Source organism: Sparus aurata, chromosome 14 (assembly GCF_900880675.1).
Source record: "Sparus aurata chromosome 14, fSpaAur1.1, whole genome shotgun sequence".
Taxonomy (NCBI): domain Eukaryota; kingdom Metazoa; phylum Chordata; class Actinopteri; order Spariformes; family Sparidae; genus Sparus; species Sparus aurata.
The window spans coordinates 8,618,911-8,635,222 of record NC_044200.1 but is presented as its reverse complement, the minus strand read 5'-3'; the positions used below and the strand labels follow the sequence as shown (position 1 = coordinate 8,635,222).

The window sequence follows — 16,312 nt, the reverse complement described above, 5'->3', positions numbered from 1 at the left end:
GCACACCGCCTCCGTCGCGTCCTTCATCTGCCAACACCGACTGAAACAGCACCGGACAAAGGAGTGACGGGCAAGCTGCGTTCACAGCCGGCCTGTTCCCAACTACATGCTAAAACACAAGTGAGGACCAAGTCAACTGATCTCTGGTGACACCAAAGTCCAACAATTTTGGATGGACTGTGTTCCAAATCTGCAATCATTTGATAATGGAGGTGTGGTAATAGTACAGTTCTATTCTATATTAAAGCATAAAACTACACCCACGGTAGTACAGATATGAAGGCTGACCACATGGCACTGTTGGCCGACAAGAAACATGAAACCATTTCTGGACATATGTAGGAAAAGAAAAAGTATATATCAATCAAAACGTGCATGTTGACAATAAAAATAGCCTAATAAGATAAATATAAAATATAATAATGAAAGGTTGGTTGGAGCTTAACTTCTCTTGTAGAGCCAGTATACATACAAATCTAGGCTGTGAAGGAGCTGATGGAGACAAAATATAGCATGAGACAATCGTATGATGGAGAATTCAAATATATAGAAAGTAATACACTCAATGTCATGACTGAAAAAACCATCACTAAGATGATCTCATCACAGAGCAAGACCATCTCTGAGCATCACATTAAGAACTAGGTCATCGTTTAGCCCCCTGGGAAACGAGGTCCAATGTTTCAATTAATCCTTGATCTTCTCCTGTGCACCTGTCGATCCGCGGTGCGCAAAGGTTTAACTATGTGATGCCAATTTTATGAAATCCGTTTCTACAAAAGATGCCGTTACACATACACGTGGTGAAGCCTCTCTCTAGACGTAACCTGGTGCCTCCAGACAGCCAATCACCAGCACTATAAGATCTTGGCACGACCAGCATGCTGTGTTCGTATTGGCTCACTGCGGCTGGTGAGATTATCTCTTAAGAAAGGTTATGACATTTGGCATTGAATGACAAGACATTTTTTGATACTTGATAGTGTTGAGGCAATCCAGTTGGCACCATAAAAGTATCGAAGTTACTGGTGCTACCTGTTGTATAGAGAATATGGCCATGCTAGCTGCTGAGTGAGGCTGTAGGCATAGCTGTGCTTTGAGCTAAATGCTAACATAAGCATGCAAATATGCTCACAATGACAATGCTTAGTAAAGCAGAATGTATATACAATAAGAATAAATAAATAAAAAGCAGTGGACTGGCAAATATTTCCCTTTGCATGCTAAAAAGAAAATACATTGGTTAATCTGATTAACTTAATAACTGATCGCTTCAGTGCCAAAAACAAAGACTAAAATTAATTCAGAGGGAACAAAAGAATTTAAAAAAAACATGTCCTAAATATCCACAATGACCAGTAAAAGACCCTCCCATTTTAAGAGCAGGTAGTAAAAAGATCCTCAGTAAAAAACATGTGAACCATGGAGACACAAGCACACACACACATGCACACAGACAAAATAACCATGTCATTGTGTGTTGCTGGGCCAGGCACGTAGTCTGTTTTTGTCGAGCGTCCCCTGCATGTACTTGAGTTGACCGGTCGCCTTCACCTTGGTGAATGTACTGCTGGAAAAGGCGGGATTCCAGGAACCAAAATAGTGTTTCCATAATCAAATCAACTGCCAAAGGCTCATCAGACTGTGTTACATGGTACTGGACTGCAAGACTCAACTGCGTTTGTCTGTGTGTGTGAAAGAGTGTGTGTGTCCCCTCCAAGTACTTTACTTAGCACTTTGGCAGAAGGCCTTAAAGACTGCCTTCTTTGTATCATGGCAGGACACAGCCTCTCAGGTTTAATTCACAGGGCCAAGCTGAGACGCCAGTGCTGTATTTCAGGAGAGTTTCAGTACAGGAGATAGGCGTTGCTCGATGTGCTTAATGTGAGAGGCTGGAGGCAACCACAACTCATTAACGTAGAGCTGCTAAGCTGCTGGTAGGTTTCTTAAACTTGCTGAAGCCTGTCGAGAGAACATGCTCCAAATCTAATATGTTTAATCTCATAATACTGACGCCCAACTAAAGTCTATGTGTGGGAAACACTGTGGTTAACAAGTTGGCAAACTGTTGCCTATTGACACATTTTGCACACAGAAAGTAACATTAGCGTCAATTTCCTGCCGGTTCTGTTCTCCACCAACCCAACTATTTAGTTGCTAAATGCTACACTATGCTCACAAGCTAGGGGCTAACATGTTCCCTTTGCTTGCCTGCTCAGATAGTGCAGAAAAGAACTACCTGCATGGAAATGATGCCAGTGAGAGCCGTGAGACTGAACCAAAACAGTGGAGCCGTGGGCCGCAAAACAAAACAATAAGCTGAAAGATGCTAGAACGCTCCATAGAGCTGAGAAGAAGTGCAGATTCCCTTCGAGCGACTCTGTTCACATTAAAACATAGTAATTTGATCCATTGTCACTATAAAAATATTCACTTGTGCAGCTTTAAGCCCTAATATCTCTTTAACTGATGCAATAATTCTCAAATTCCACTCAAATTTAAATTAGTCACTTTATATGATGTTAATTATAATACCCTGGGGTGGGAAGATAATTGAAATTAGGGGAGAAATTGGGACCTTTCAGAATTCAATACAGTTAAGAGTTTTTGGAGCCAGACTTGAGTGGCTATTAAAGTAGGAAGAAAAGGTACCGTTCAGAGGAGGAAGAATTCACTTTATTCTCCTTTCACTGATAGGCTGGCATCAGGCGGTGATCATTTAATAATCGTTTCTTAGTGTGGGATTTTGTGCAGCCCCTGTCGGATTCATGTAGTGAAGGACTAAAGAGGGTTAGCTGACTGACAGGTGCTGGGGTGTGAACATGACTCCATCTTTCCTGCAGTATTGACTCTGCATGCGATCGATGACATCCAACTCTGAAAATACAGGACCCGCTTCTGAGGCATAATATTTGTAGAGTATTCAATCATTCCAGTTCGGATAAACAGGTGCCGTCAGACCATAAGAAACTTGACCTCTACGGTCAGCGGCTCCCGGCGTGACCCTCACCGCGCCTGCCCCCACCCCACCCGGGCCTCATGGGACTTACAGTTATGGCAACGCAAGATTAGCTCCGAGGTAACCTTCGAGCAACGCTACTCACTTTGTTTTAGTCTTGGTTCATCATTAACCCAAATCAGCAGCTATCTTAATGTTGACTGAATCACACATTTCTTTTCCTTGTCAAAGTGACATCTAATCTCACCACATGATCCAGTAAACACACTTGCCCTTGGCGTTACGTCGCAGTAAACGGGAGAAATACCAGAGAAACAAAGCTGCTGTCTGATCAAAAAGGCCACCAGGCAGGGGGTCTTTACATTAAAATACACCCTGACTATGATGCCCTTTCTACTCCACTGTCAGCCTCTGCACTTTGAGGCCCTTGAGCTGGTTCCTGGGGAAGAACCTTGATTAAAAAAACGTTCAAGTTGTCCCATAAATTTCCGTCAACACACCTCTGACTGACAAAAGCAGGATGGAAAACCTCTACAGCGCAGAGTAATTCTCCAAACCTGCAGAGCTGAAGACTCGATGTGTCGATTGATTCTGTTTTGGGTTTGATTCACCGACAGAAAACAAAAACACATAACACTCCTAAGCGCTTGTGAAAAGAACCACCGCAGCGTGAAAAAAGATCAGGCAGTCATCACCTTGACCAAAATCTACACGGCTGTGGACACAACGGCATGCTGGGCAGTCTTTCCATTTCACTTTGCCATGTGGGCTGGCCGACACCCACAGCCAGCATCCAATCCAAAGCTCCCGCCCAGCTCCACTCCTCCGAGCGAGTCAAGAAGGTCAGAGCAGAGGCGCTGATCCCTGCTACATCTTTCTTTCAACATGTTGAGCCTTCACGTTGCATCACTTGAGGAGAGAAGCGTAGATAGTTGCATGATAAGGAAATATCATATGCCTTGCATTTCACAGTTGTTGGAGACTAAACTGAATTGGTTAATGGCAAAAAAAGTCACTCATATCCAGCTGCAGCCAGGTTATAAAGTCAGTACATGCAGTGCCAGACGAGTGACACCGATGCCGTCATTTCTAAAAATGAAGGTTTAAAGTGATGCGGTTTTTAGTTTCTGCCGTTTCATGAGTCTAATGGAGAGGTTTTCTTAAATTTACCCACAGTTTGATTGACAGGTGATCTCCAGGAGGTAAAGTGCTTTTAATTAAAGCCCTGTCGATTTCCAATTAGCAACTTCTCACCGCTATTAAATGGGACTTAATTAGCAGATCTTCCTTTTAAAACCTTTTAATTATACATGTATAATGTTTTCTTTTTTTCTATCTCCTTTCTGCGATAAATTCACAAAAAATAATGAGACGTTTTACCGCAAAAAAAATTTTACTTCTCGTACAGTTTTATGATCACACTATTTCTAAGAGGGCTCAAAACCAGTAAGTTCCTTGTTACTCATCAGCTGGCACATACCGATATATTGCCAATTAGCTAATGTCCACCAGTATATGTTAATTTAATATATGCTCTACTGTAAAATATGATCTCAAATTCCCAAAAATGTTTTAACTAAATGTCCTATTTGTACGAAAATTTGAATGTTGGGTCTCGGCAAATACTGGTGCTTTGGTTTGGTAGAATCGGTCCCCGAACCGAAGCAGCAGTATTTGTTGAGTTGTTAATAAGACAAAAAAAAAATGATTTCTGAGCTAATGAATGAGAAGAAATTCAAGCTCAGAAATGTAATATTTACAGTTTTTATGAGGTTATAATACACACTGGGAAATATCTTCTAAAACAAGCTGTCCTCAGAGGAAAATAAGTCTTTTACCCGTTTTTCCTGACTGCCTATTAAAATAACGACAACAAAAATATACATATATATCTTGAAAGAAAATACAGGAGATATTCAGACTTAAAATCTAATGCTCTTGGTTAAAACCCTCGATATGTTGATAGACTGAAAGATTCTCTGAAGTTCAGAATATAAAATGATGATTGTAAAAAACAAATTTAAAAAATTTAAATGGAAGTCAAAGTCTATCAGCCTCTATATGTCTGCATACTTACTTATGTTATCAATAATCCTCATTATTTTAAACAGTGGGTCATAATCGGCGGCAGATGTGTTGAATCATCTTTACACAGCAGGAGGAGGGCGCTGTTCTGCCACATCACACAGCTACAATAATAGAAGTGAACTTTTTTAAAGGTTGCCAAACATCTCAATCACGGTTTTCCTCTATTATGATCATTAAAATAAGGTAGAAAACTCTTGAAGAGTTGACTTGGATGTTTAGTTTTTGTTGAGTGATTCCATAGTGGCTGTGAAGGTAGAGTACAATGCCTTGCTCTGTATCATCAGGCAGGGCTGTTTGCACACAGCAGGTTTGTGTCCACAACAAACTTCTCCCAAGGAACACGGAGAGAGGTCCTGATCCTGAAACCTGACCCAAACCACAAAAAGAAAAAAAAAAAAAAAAACACCCTCAGAAATGTGTTTCTCATCCACAAGGAACACAGGAGCACAGCCGTGTCAGGGTCAGACCCATGCAACCTCAATAACATTAAATCATGCCCAAAGATGTGACCCTTTAACACCTGATGATGAAACTGTGACATGTCATAGCAAAGTAAAAACAAAAAAAAGTTCCTTCCCACATGATCTGAGAGGCCACTGCTATTGAGGGAAACAAAAGGTGTGGACAATGCCAACGAGAGAATGTTTAGGGTCCTTGCAGACTGAAACTACACGCAGGGCAACATTAAGAACCAGGAGGCCGGATCAACATGAAACACGATACGGCGTTACACATCTCAGGCAGGGGGGGGGAAGGAACTAGAAAAAACCTGGAGGTCACTGGGAGCAATCTCACTTTAAACTTTTTTTCCAGAAAGCAACACAAAAAATCAGTAACATCCCCGACCGTCAAACACTGATTCTGCTCGTGCTCCAGAGCAGCTCCCTCAAATACTGCCAGGTGCATTTAAGACGAAAGAGCATTTCTTCCACAAGGCCCTCAACAACAAGCGATGCTCACTTATGAAACTGTAAACTGTCACTTTCACTTTGACAGAATGCTGATGCAATCTGTGTGCCGCTCCTGACATCTGCAATACCTTTGTTTAGAGGGATAGTTGGACATTTCGGAAGATATGCCCATTCGCTTTTCTTACTAAGAGTTAGAGGAGAAGATTGTAAGTAAAAAACCACCAGCAGCAGCGTGTTAACGTAGCGACAGGAAGTGGCTGCACCTGGGCAGGAAACAGTCCCCCCAGAAGACCACAATGTGTCCTTTTCACACAGTTCAGTCGGTGTAAAGCTTAAAAACAAAGGAGATATAATGTGTTGATTAGTGCGTTTAGGTGTTGCGATGCGGATTTTGTTACCTGTGCCAAGCTAGCTGCGTCCCCCAGTTTCCTGTCTGTATGCTATGCTAAGCTAAGCTAATCGGCTGCTGGCTGGGATTCATATTTAGCTTACACTTGTCAATGTTGTCGATCTTATCATCTACCTCCATCTACCAAAATATTCCTTTAAAAGAGGCACTCTGTAGTTTTGGCGAGGAAATTCAAACTTGGAATATTAATATCTAATTAAAATGAAATATATATTTTTTCTAGCTATTTGAAGCTAGAAAGGTGGCAGGGTCCGCCACATATAGACAAACTAAAACAGTATACAGTGTGTTGTCCTTTCAGGTCAGTTTGTTTATTCAGACATGAAAACAAAGAGAGTTAGTTTATTTAGTTTGCTTATTTAGAAGTCGATGAAGATCCTTCTGCCCCAAAACTACAAAGTGCACCTTTAACTGAAACTCAGTTTCCATTTGGGGGCAAATTTGGGTTCGACATGTGTGATATGAAGCAAAAGAAAGTTTCTCTGCGCCAACCAATCAGCGTTTTGATACACGGATAAAAAAGTTTTTCCTTCAGACGTGACTGAATCTTGTTGCAGGCCTTTATTGGTTTACTGCGACTGAGAATACGACACATTTAAAGCGGGATTGCGTAACCTTGCTGGGGAAAAAATAAAACATCCTTTCTCTTTTAATAAAAGATGATTTCAGAAGACATTTAACGAACCCTGACTCATTTCTGCACACTCGGGGGTTCTTGCTGATGCAGCCCTACTGGGTCCATTATGACCATTAGATTATGGAGGCTGCTGTCGTCAGCCAGCTCTGAGGGTGACATCACCGAGTCCGTTGACTCTTGGTTATGCTGTGTTCCAGCACTGTGGCCTGTGCTGTCCTCCTGTACGACCTTTAAAATGAGCGTGATGTGTGAGCTGCAACTAGTTGCAAGAGAGGGGAAAGAAAACAGGTGATTCCATATTTTGGTGTTAAAATAGAAAAGGAGTCCAGTGCACTTTCCAGAGTAAAACCAGCACAGTTTGGCATGTGAAGATATTTTCATGGCTCATCAGCTGACCAGGAGTGAACAGTCCTCTGGTGCCAAACCTGCTTTGGGAGAGACTCACTATCACAGCCTGGTGTCAAAATAGACAGCCGGTGATCTGTCGCCCTGACCAAAACCTGTAACAGTTGGCCCCCGATCAGGAAAACTAGAGCTCACAAGATGCGAGGAGCCAGCAGAGAGACTCTCCCTCACTGCAGCCTGATCATATGATGCTGCTGATGCAAGGATAGGGACCGGATGAAGCCAGTCTGAATGCCCCGGGCCTACATAGACTCAACGAGAAATGTCACCACTGAGATTTTTTATCCAGAACCTTTTTCCCCTCCAGGACAGCGCGGACATGGATCCCCACCTCTCTCCAAAAAAAAAAAAGGGGGGGGGGCCTCTGAACGCATCACAGAATGTACTCAATCATCCGACGGGAACACACACACACACACACATCCCGAGCCCTCCTCCTCACATGTTTCTCATTCATCGCAGCACACGCTCATCTCTGCGCAGCGCGGAGTCCCCGACGAGCCGCTTAATCCTCCCGACCAGCGGCGGCTCGTCTTTCAGCGCCGTCAGCCAGAAACACACATGAAATGCTGTCTTACCTTTAGAGGGGAACGGCGGAGTGTGTGTGTATGTGTGCGTCTGTCTCTGTGTGTGTGGCTGCCGGCTCGGTGACCTTGGAGCGGAGAGATGCGTGTGTCTGCGCGGCGGACGGCTCAGTGTTTGAATTTCCTGAGTGAGCCGCTGCCTGACGTAGAGCTGCCGCGCGCTGCCTGACGTAGAGCTGCCGCGCGCTGCAGAGGGCGGCGCTGCCGGCCGGGCTGTTACAGACCCGAGGCTGAAGCAGCCAGTCACAGGGGCTCCATCCACCAGCCCTCCTCCACCCTCCTCCCCCTCCTCCTCCTCCCTGTGTACTGTAGTATTTCTCTGGAGGAGGAGACGGAGAAGGATACTACACTGTGTACTGCAGTATTTCTCTGTCTCCTCCTATAGTATTTTTCTGTGTACTGTAGTATTTTTCTGTGTACTGTAGTATTTCTCTGTTTACTGTAGTATTTATCTGTCTCCTCCCTGTGTACTGTAGTATTTCTCTGTTTACTGTAGTATTTCTCTGTCTCCTCCCTGTGTACTGTAGTATTTCTCCATCTCCTCTCTGTGCACTGTAGTATTTCTCTGTCTCCTCTCTGTGCACTGTAGTATGTCCCTGTGTACTGCCGTATTTCTCGGTGTACTGTAGTATGTCTCTGTGTACTGCCGTATTTCTCTGTGTACTGTAGTATGTCTCTGTGTACTGCCGTATTTCTCTGTGTACTGTAGTATGTCTCTGTGTACTGCAGTATTTCACTGTGTACTGTAGTATGTCTCTGTGCTGTCATGTGTCTGGTGCAGGCAGTGAAGAGGCTGGCAGTTACCTGATAAGGGCTCATAGAGTAGCATGTGAGCTGCAGAAGCAGATTGTTCCCCTCAGCTCACAGTTTGTTCTTTAAGGTGTTAAAAATTAGGAAAATGGTGATCAAAATACCCCACTGTCACTCATAGATTAAGAATTGTAATGTTTGACATGTTTCACAACTGTCTTATTAGAATAGTACTTTTTATTCTTATATTATAATGTTATTCTAACAGGCTACTTGTGCTTACATAAGTGGGCTAATGAGAAGCTAAGTCAGTTGAATTCTGAATTGAAAGGGCTTGAAATGCCAGTTAACACATGGCCACCGGCATTGTCAATTTAAAGCAACTGTATGCGAAAATTGGCATTTTGCTCGATTTGGTGCCCCTTACAGTTTCTGAGTGCAACAGCTTAATATTGTGTAAAATTTGTTAATCATGATCTCTCTTTTCTGATTAAAATGTTTTCCCCCAAAACTACAAAGTGCACCTTTAAACTGAAGGTCAGTTTCTATTTTCAGGTAGGTGTATGTGGTAAGAATAGACAAAAAATTTCTCCACCCCAGCCAATCAGCATCCAACGTCACAACAGCGTTATCTGTTGAAAACATGCATGTTGAAGTGAACATGTATGTGACGCCGTGATCCGACCCTCTCACTGAAGTGACAGAGCAGAAACAATTGATGGGAGGAGTGGGAGTGGCTGAGACAGAGACACCATTCCACACTCCCAAAAATGACACTGAAGCTGTTATTTTGGGGTAAAAGTTACATCATGTTGCTTAAAGTTTGATTTAATCTTATGTTTTTTACTTTGTCGTTTTCATAATGCATACCTTAAATTGAGTTCACAAGAGCTCGCGGGTCAAGCCTGCGGGTGGGAAGCCTGCTCTACCAACTGAGCTAATGAGCACCCCACGCTGGCCTAATTTAAGGCGACACAAACTGCACATTGTCCAAGAGGAACAATCAGAACGTGCTTCAGCACTGTTAGTGTGTAGGCCTACAGTTTAATCCAGCAAATAACACACAATATGTTTACAAACCTTATGGCTAAACGCGCTATCTAACTAGCTAATCAGTTGTTTTGATACATTACATTCTAATTTTACAGTATATGCTGATTACATCCATCAGCTAATGGACAACAATAGTTTTCCAGTTGATGTCTCAGTTGAACATGAACATGACGCACTGCGAGGGGTTTGATGTTGACGTTCGTCTTTGACTTCCTTCTTAATCATCCAGTGGTCTAATTTTTTGTTTTTTTGAGGGGGGGGCGTGTCATCATACAACCTCATATTATAAAATGATACATGAATGAACCATGTGCCCTGTACCTTCAAATGTCAGTGGAACAGTAAAATGATGAGAGAAGTTGAACTGTCATGTAAAGAGTGATGTATAACTTAAAATTGGACATTGGAAGTCTTTCCAAGTCTTTTATTATTATTATTATTATTATTATTATTATCATTACTATGAGGAAAGTTGAATCATCAGTTGAGCTGAGTTTAGTCAGTGGGAGGGGCTCAGGCCGGGCTGCCCACCATAAGCGCCTGGATCTGGAAACCAGGAAATTAGACTCAACAATCATCTATCTTTCACCGGAATGAGATGATAAAAACAATCGTGTCAGTCAAAACATTTAACATCAATGTCAACCTTTACTCCTTCAACACTGTGTCTGATGTAGTCTTTTCCCTAAACATTATCTGCGTGCATAAAGCTGCTGGCATCGCGGCCGGCTGATTCAATCTGGGTCATCGGAGCTCAATCCGCTGGATTAATGGGAGAGGGTCACAGTGTGCATATGGTGAGAGTCACTTGCCCAACATGAGGAAGACATTTAAGGACAACTGACGACAACAAAAACATGAGGGGAGTTAGATGAAGTAACCAACATCTATCTATCAGTATCTGATATTTTATAGTAATAATGTGGCTCGATGTGTCTCAACTCATAGTCCTTCTGTTAGAGGGCACCAGGGAGATATTTGGAAAGAGTACATGAGCTAAAGTGCTGTCACTTAAAGGATAACTCCGCCAGTTTCACAGTGTGTTTACAGACCTTGGGGGGCACTATGTGAAAACACCAATGTAAAGCCTTGTGTGACTCCAGAGGAAGCTGTGTATAATCTGACAAATTGCCTCAAGTGATGCCACTCTGTGGCTAAGATGCATTGTGGGTAATGGAATATTCTTCAGACCATGTTTTGTTTTTTTGGGTTTTTTTTTTACTTTTACTATTTCTTCCACTACTGCAGTCGGTCTTTGCTCTGATTTTGAGTCTGGCGCGGGGAGTGACTCACTCATGTGAGCGATAACAATGACAACTCATGTTTGTGGAAGGATTTTGCGAGATAATCACCCAAACAGTCGCTGAGTCATTTCTTCAGTTCCCTCGGTGAGTCACTTTGAATCTTGTTCTGTAGTCTGCTGTCTGTGTAAGCCCTGGATCAAGAGCAGAAACTGACATATGCCAGAATAAAGCCTCCGTAAGCTGTTACCTCTTACTTTGCTAAAATGTTTTAGATGGTTTGTTAAGGTTCAGGAGCTCACAGGCAAAGTAACTGTGATGCTCCCTCCTGTGACTGCGGCTCAGAACTCTTCTACTGTGGTGTTTCTTAAGGACACACGCACAAAGAATGCTCGATTTAAGCATCTATCTTAATACGTTTGCTCTGTGTTTAAACAGCATTCATCTCCCTTTTACCCATAATACCTTCACTTTCAGGGTCACCTCTGGCGTCCCCTTTGCTACCTTGGTGAATTACATCATTTTCATCGTGCACGGGTAACAACCAAATCACACAACTGCAGTTTTTTTTAGCCCAGAAGAGCTGCTGACTGTTAGCGCATACGTCAATCATTAAATTTTCATTTCAGAGTTGCATCAGTAGCCACGTTGCTGAATGTAACTTGGGACTGGTGCTCACGCGTCTCTTCTGACCTCCTGCTAAGAGTATTTACCATTACATTTTAATAGCTTGACTGAACTACATGGTATGTGTACAGGGAATCACAGCACGCGCAATATTTCACAATCTTGCCAAACGTGCCAGGACCGCCCATGTGATTATAAGATTTTTATTATATCACGCAAACAAGATTCCATGTGTTTTCTTCTGATCATGGAGGTTAAAGACAGGCTGAAAGACCCTGCAGTGATTTTTTCATTTAATTATACATTTGTCTTCAATTATTGAATGGTTTAATGTTTGTCTTGGGGTCTTTTTTTCCATTTCAGTGCAATGAATTGTCTCATATTTAGCACCACTCTGCCCCGAAACACACAAATCCATTTAATCAAAACATAAATGATTCAGTAATTATTTAGTCGCAGTTTGGCCACAAAATGCTTGGCATCTTTAGAGCTGTACAACTCACAGTACTGCATATTACATTAATCTAAATGGATCACTGTATAATTGTGCTTCACGTGTGATAATGTCATCATCAGAGCACACTGACAAAAGGTAGTGAAAGGTTCAAAACACTGAATGTATTTTGTTAAAAGTTTTTTTTTTTAAATGAGCGTCAGGTGATATCCTTTGATAGCTTTATGCTTAAATAATTTGATAAAACAAAAAGAAATAACAAAAGAAGCCTTTTCATATATGACGAATGTAATCCAAAAATGTTTGATTTATTTTATGAGAAAAATGTGTGTGACATTAAATATTATGCTTTATTATTTTACATAGACCTCAAATACGTTGGTAATACACATGACAAAACCTTTTGTTTTTTTGTCCCTTACATCTGTTCAATGAAATTTGTCTGAAACCTGTTTGATTGCAAGCTGAATTTGTTGGCGTGACCTTTCTTGGCAAAATGACCCTGAGATTAAGAGTCTCATGCTCTACTGACTGAGCTAGCAGGGCTACATGATGGACAAAAGGCTCAAAGAACCTGATCACTACTGGCGCTAACATGAAGAAGCTAGCTGCTTTCAGCTTTCCTTTAGCAGTCAGCATTTGGTGAGTCAGTGCTGAGTCAGGTTACACAGAGTCAACTTGTGATATCTGAGACCATCACTCACAAATTGATTTGATGAATGGATAGTGTATCACAAAACATGCTCGCCCAACATGGGGCTAGAACCCACGACCCTGAGATTAAGAGTCTCATGCTCTACCGACTGAGCTAGCCGGGCTACTTTACCTTCAGAAAAAACCTCAAATTTCGGGGCTACAGTAACTGTCATGGACGAAAGGCTGGCCTCTACTGACCGCATGAGCCTGTAATTGGTCAACTGTTCCCCGCTTCCTTGCGTTATCTGCTTGTAAAACCCAGTTGCTACAGGAAACAACAACTTGAAAGCTACCATCCTTGACAACCCTGCGACATATGCTCTGAAACCTGCAAGTTACTCCTACAGTAACCCAATTGCTAACGTAAACAAGCTAGCTGCTTTCGGCTTTCCATTAGCAGCCAGCATTTGGTGAGTCAGAGCTGAGTCAGGTTACACAGAGTCAAATTGTGATATCTGAGACCATCACTCACAAATTGATTTGATGAATGGATAGTGTATCACAAAACATGCTCGCCCAACGTGGGGCTCGAACCCACGACCCTGAAATTAAGAGTCTCATGCTCTACCGACTGAGCTAGCCGGGCTACTTTACCTTTAGAAAAAGGCTCAAATTTCGAGGCCACGGTAACTATCATGGACGAAAGGCTAGCCTCAATTACCTTGATAGATGTCAGTCTGTAATTGGTCGACTGTTCCCCGCTTCCTTGCGTTATTTGCTTGTAAAACCCAGTTGCTACAGGAAACAACAACTTGAAAGCTACCAACCCTAAAAACCCTGCAACATATGCTCTGAAACCTGCAAGTTACTCCAACAGTAAACCGATCGCTAACGTTCACAGGCTAGCTGCTTTCAACTTTCCTTTGGCAGCCAGCATTTGGTGAGTCAGAGCTGAGTCAGGTTACACAGAGTCAACTTGTGATATCTGAGACCATCACTCACAAATTGATTTGATGAATGGATAGTGTATCACAAAACATGCTCACCCAACGTGGGGCTCGAACCCACGACCCTGAGATTAAGAGTCTCATGCTCTACCGACTGAGCTAGCCGGGCTACTTCATCTTCAGAAAAACGCTTAAATTTCAAGGCCACAGTAAATATCATGGACGAAAGGCTAGCCTGAATTAACTTGATAGATGTCGGTCTGTAATTGGTCGACTGTTCCCCGCTTCCTTGCGTTATCTGCTTGTAAAACCCAGTTGCTACAGGAAACAACAACTTGAAAGCTACCAACCTAAACAACCCTGCAACATATGCTCTGAAACCTGCAAGTTACTCCAACAGTAACCCGATCGCTAACGTACACAAGCTAGCTGCTTTCAACTTTCCTTTAGCAGCCAGCATTTGGTGAGTCAGAGCTGAGTCAGGTTACACAGAGTCAACTTGTGATATCTGAGAACATCACTCACAAATTGATTTGATGAATGGATAGTGTATCACAAAACATGCTCGCTCAACGTGGGGCTCGAACCCACGACCCTGAGATTAAGAGTCTCATGCTCTACCGACTGAGCTAGCCGGGCTACTTTACCTTCAGAGAAACGCTAAAATTTCGAGGCCACAGTAACTATCATGGACGAAAGGCTAGCCTGAATTAACTTGATAGATGTCGGTCTGTAATTGGTCGACGGTTCCCCGCTTCCTTGCAAAACCCAGTTGCTACAGGAAACAACAACTTGAAAGCTACCAACCCTAACAACCCTGCAACATATGCTCTGAAACCTGCAAGTTACTCCAACAGTAACCTGATCGCTAACGTTAACAAGCTAGCTGCTTTCGGCTTTCCTTTAGCAGCCAGCATTTGGTGAGTCAGAGCTGAGTCCGGTTACACAGAGTCAACTTGTGTAAACTGACACCATCACTCACAATTTGATTTGATGAATGGATAGTGTATCACAAAACATGCACGCCCAACGTGGGGCTCAAACCCACGACCCTGAGATTAAGAGTCTCATGCTCTACCGACTGAGCTAGCCGGGCTACTTTACCTTCAGAAAAAGGCTCAAATTTCGGGGCTACAGTAACTATCATGGACGAAAGGCTAGCCTCAATTAACTTGATAGATGTCAGTCTGTAATTGGTCGACTGTTCCCCGCTTCCTTGCGTTATCTGCTTGTAAAACCCAGTTGCTACAGGAAACAACAACTTGAAAGCTACCAACCCTAACAACCCTGCAACATATGCTCTGAAACCTGCAAGTTACTCCAACAGTAATCCGATCGCTAACGTAAATGCTTTTGACTTTCCTTGGTCAGCCAGCATTTGGTGAGTCAGGTTACACAGAGTCAACTTGTGATATCTGAGACCATCACTCACAAATTGATTTGATGAATGGATAGTGTATCACAAAACATGCTCGCCCAACGTGGGGCTAGAACCCACGACCCTGAGATTAAGAGTCTCATGCTCTACCGACTGAGCTAGCCGGGCTACTTTACCTTCAGAAAAAACCTCAAATTTCGGGGCTACAGTAACTGTCATGGACGAAAGGCTGGCCTCTACTGACCGCATGAGCCTGTAATTGGTCAACTGTTCCCCGCTTCCTTGCGTTATCTGCTTGTAAAACCCAGTTGCTACAGGAAACAACAACTTGAAAGCTACCATCCTTGACAACCCTGCGACATATGCTCTGAAACCTGCAAGTTACTCCTACAGTAACCCAATTGCTAACGTAAACAAGCTAGCTGCTTTCGGCTTTCCATTAGCAGCCAGCATTTGGTGAGTCAGAGCTGAGTCAGGTTACACAGAGTCAAATTGTGATATCTGAGACCATCACTCACAAATTGATTTGATGAATGGATAGTGTATCACAAAACATGCTCGCCCAACGTGGGGCTCGAACCCACGACCCTGAAATTAAGAGTCTCATGCTCTACCGACTGAGCTAGCCGGGCTACTTTACCTTTAGAAAAAGGCTCAAATTTCGAGGCCACGGTAACTATCATGGACAAAAGGCTAGCCTCAATTACCTTGATAGATGTCAGTCTGTAATTGGTCGACTGTTCCCCGCTTCCTTGCGTTATTTGCTTGTAAAACCCAGTTGCTACAGGAAACAACAACTTGAAAGCTACCAACCCTAAAAACCCTGCAACATATGCTCTGAAACCTGCAAGTTACTCCAACAGTAACCCGATCGCTAACGTTCACAAGCTAGCTGCTTTCAACTTTCCTTTGGCAGCCAGCATTTGGTGAGTCAGAGCTGAGTCAGGTTACACAGAGTCAACTTGTGATATCTGAGACCATCACTCACAAATTGATTTGATGAATGGATAGTGTATCACAAAACATGCTCGCCCAACGTGGGGCTCGAACCCACGACCCTGAGATTAAGAGTCTCATGCTCTACCGACTGAGCTAGCCGGGCTACTTCATCTTCAGAAAAACGCTTAAATTTCAAGGCCACAGTAAATATCATGGACGAAAGGCTAGCCTGAATTAACTTGATAGATGTCGGTCTGTAATTGGTCGACTGTTCCCCGCTTCCTTGCGTTATCT

At 42.9% G+C, this 16,312-nt stretch overlaps 1 protein-coding gene and 8 non-coding genes across 9 annotated transcripts in view; all 9 read right to left on the bottom strand.

The window, feature by feature from the left end:
- The window catches only part of zgc:165507 (monocarboxylate transporter 2), a 32,266-nt gene extending 24,076 nt beyond the window's left edge, over positions 1–8,190 (bottom strand). Inside the window, exon 1 of the mRNA XM_030440142.1 lies at positions 7,988–8,190. The gene's annotated coding sequence lies outside the window, so the exon portion shown is untranslated. The remainder of the gene's footprint in view (positions 1–7,987) is intronic.
- A 4,673-nt stretch (positions 8,191–12,863) lies between these two features.
- Positions 12,864–12,936, bottom strand: trnak-cuu (transfer RNA lysine (anticodon CUU)). Its single transcript has one exon. It is a non-coding gene; the product is annotated as a tRNA-Lys (tRNA).
- Positions 12,937–13,327: 391 nt separating this feature from the next.
- Positions 13,328–13,400, bottom strand: trnak-cuu (transfer RNA lysine (anticodon CUU)). Its single transcript has one exon. It is a non-coding gene; the product is annotated as a tRNA-Lys (tRNA).
- Positions 13,401–13,797: 397 nt separating this feature from the next.
- trnak-cuu (transfer RNA lysine (anticodon CUU)) lies at positions 13,798–13,870 on the bottom strand. The gene has a single exon. It is a non-coding gene; the product is annotated as a tRNA-Lys (tRNA).
- A 397-nt stretch (positions 13,871–14,267) lies between these two features.
- On the bottom strand, positions 14,268–14,340 carry trnak-cuu (transfer RNA lysine (anticodon CUU)). Its single transcript has one exon. It is a non-coding gene; the product is annotated as a tRNA-Lys (tRNA).
- A 384-nt stretch (positions 14,341–14,724) lies between these two features.
- Positions 14,725–14,797, bottom strand: trnak-cuu (transfer RNA lysine (anticodon CUU)). Its single transcript has one exon. It is a non-coding gene; the product is annotated as a tRNA-Lys (tRNA).
- A 377-nt stretch (positions 14,798–15,174) lies between these two features.
- trnak-cuu (transfer RNA lysine (anticodon CUU)) lies at positions 15,175–15,247 on the bottom strand. Its single transcript has one exon. It is a non-coding gene; the product is annotated as a tRNA-Lys (tRNA).
- Positions 15,248–15,638: 391 nt separating this feature from the next.
- On the bottom strand, positions 15,639–15,711 carry trnak-cuu (transfer RNA lysine (anticodon CUU)). Its single transcript has one exon. It is a non-coding gene; the product is annotated as a tRNA-Lys (tRNA).
- A 397-nt stretch (positions 15,712–16,108) lies between these two features.
- Positions 16,109–16,181, bottom strand: trnak-cuu (transfer RNA lysine (anticodon CUU)). The gene has a single exon. It is a non-coding gene; the product is annotated as a tRNA-Lys (tRNA).
- Positions 16,182–16,312: the final 131 nt, after the last annotated feature.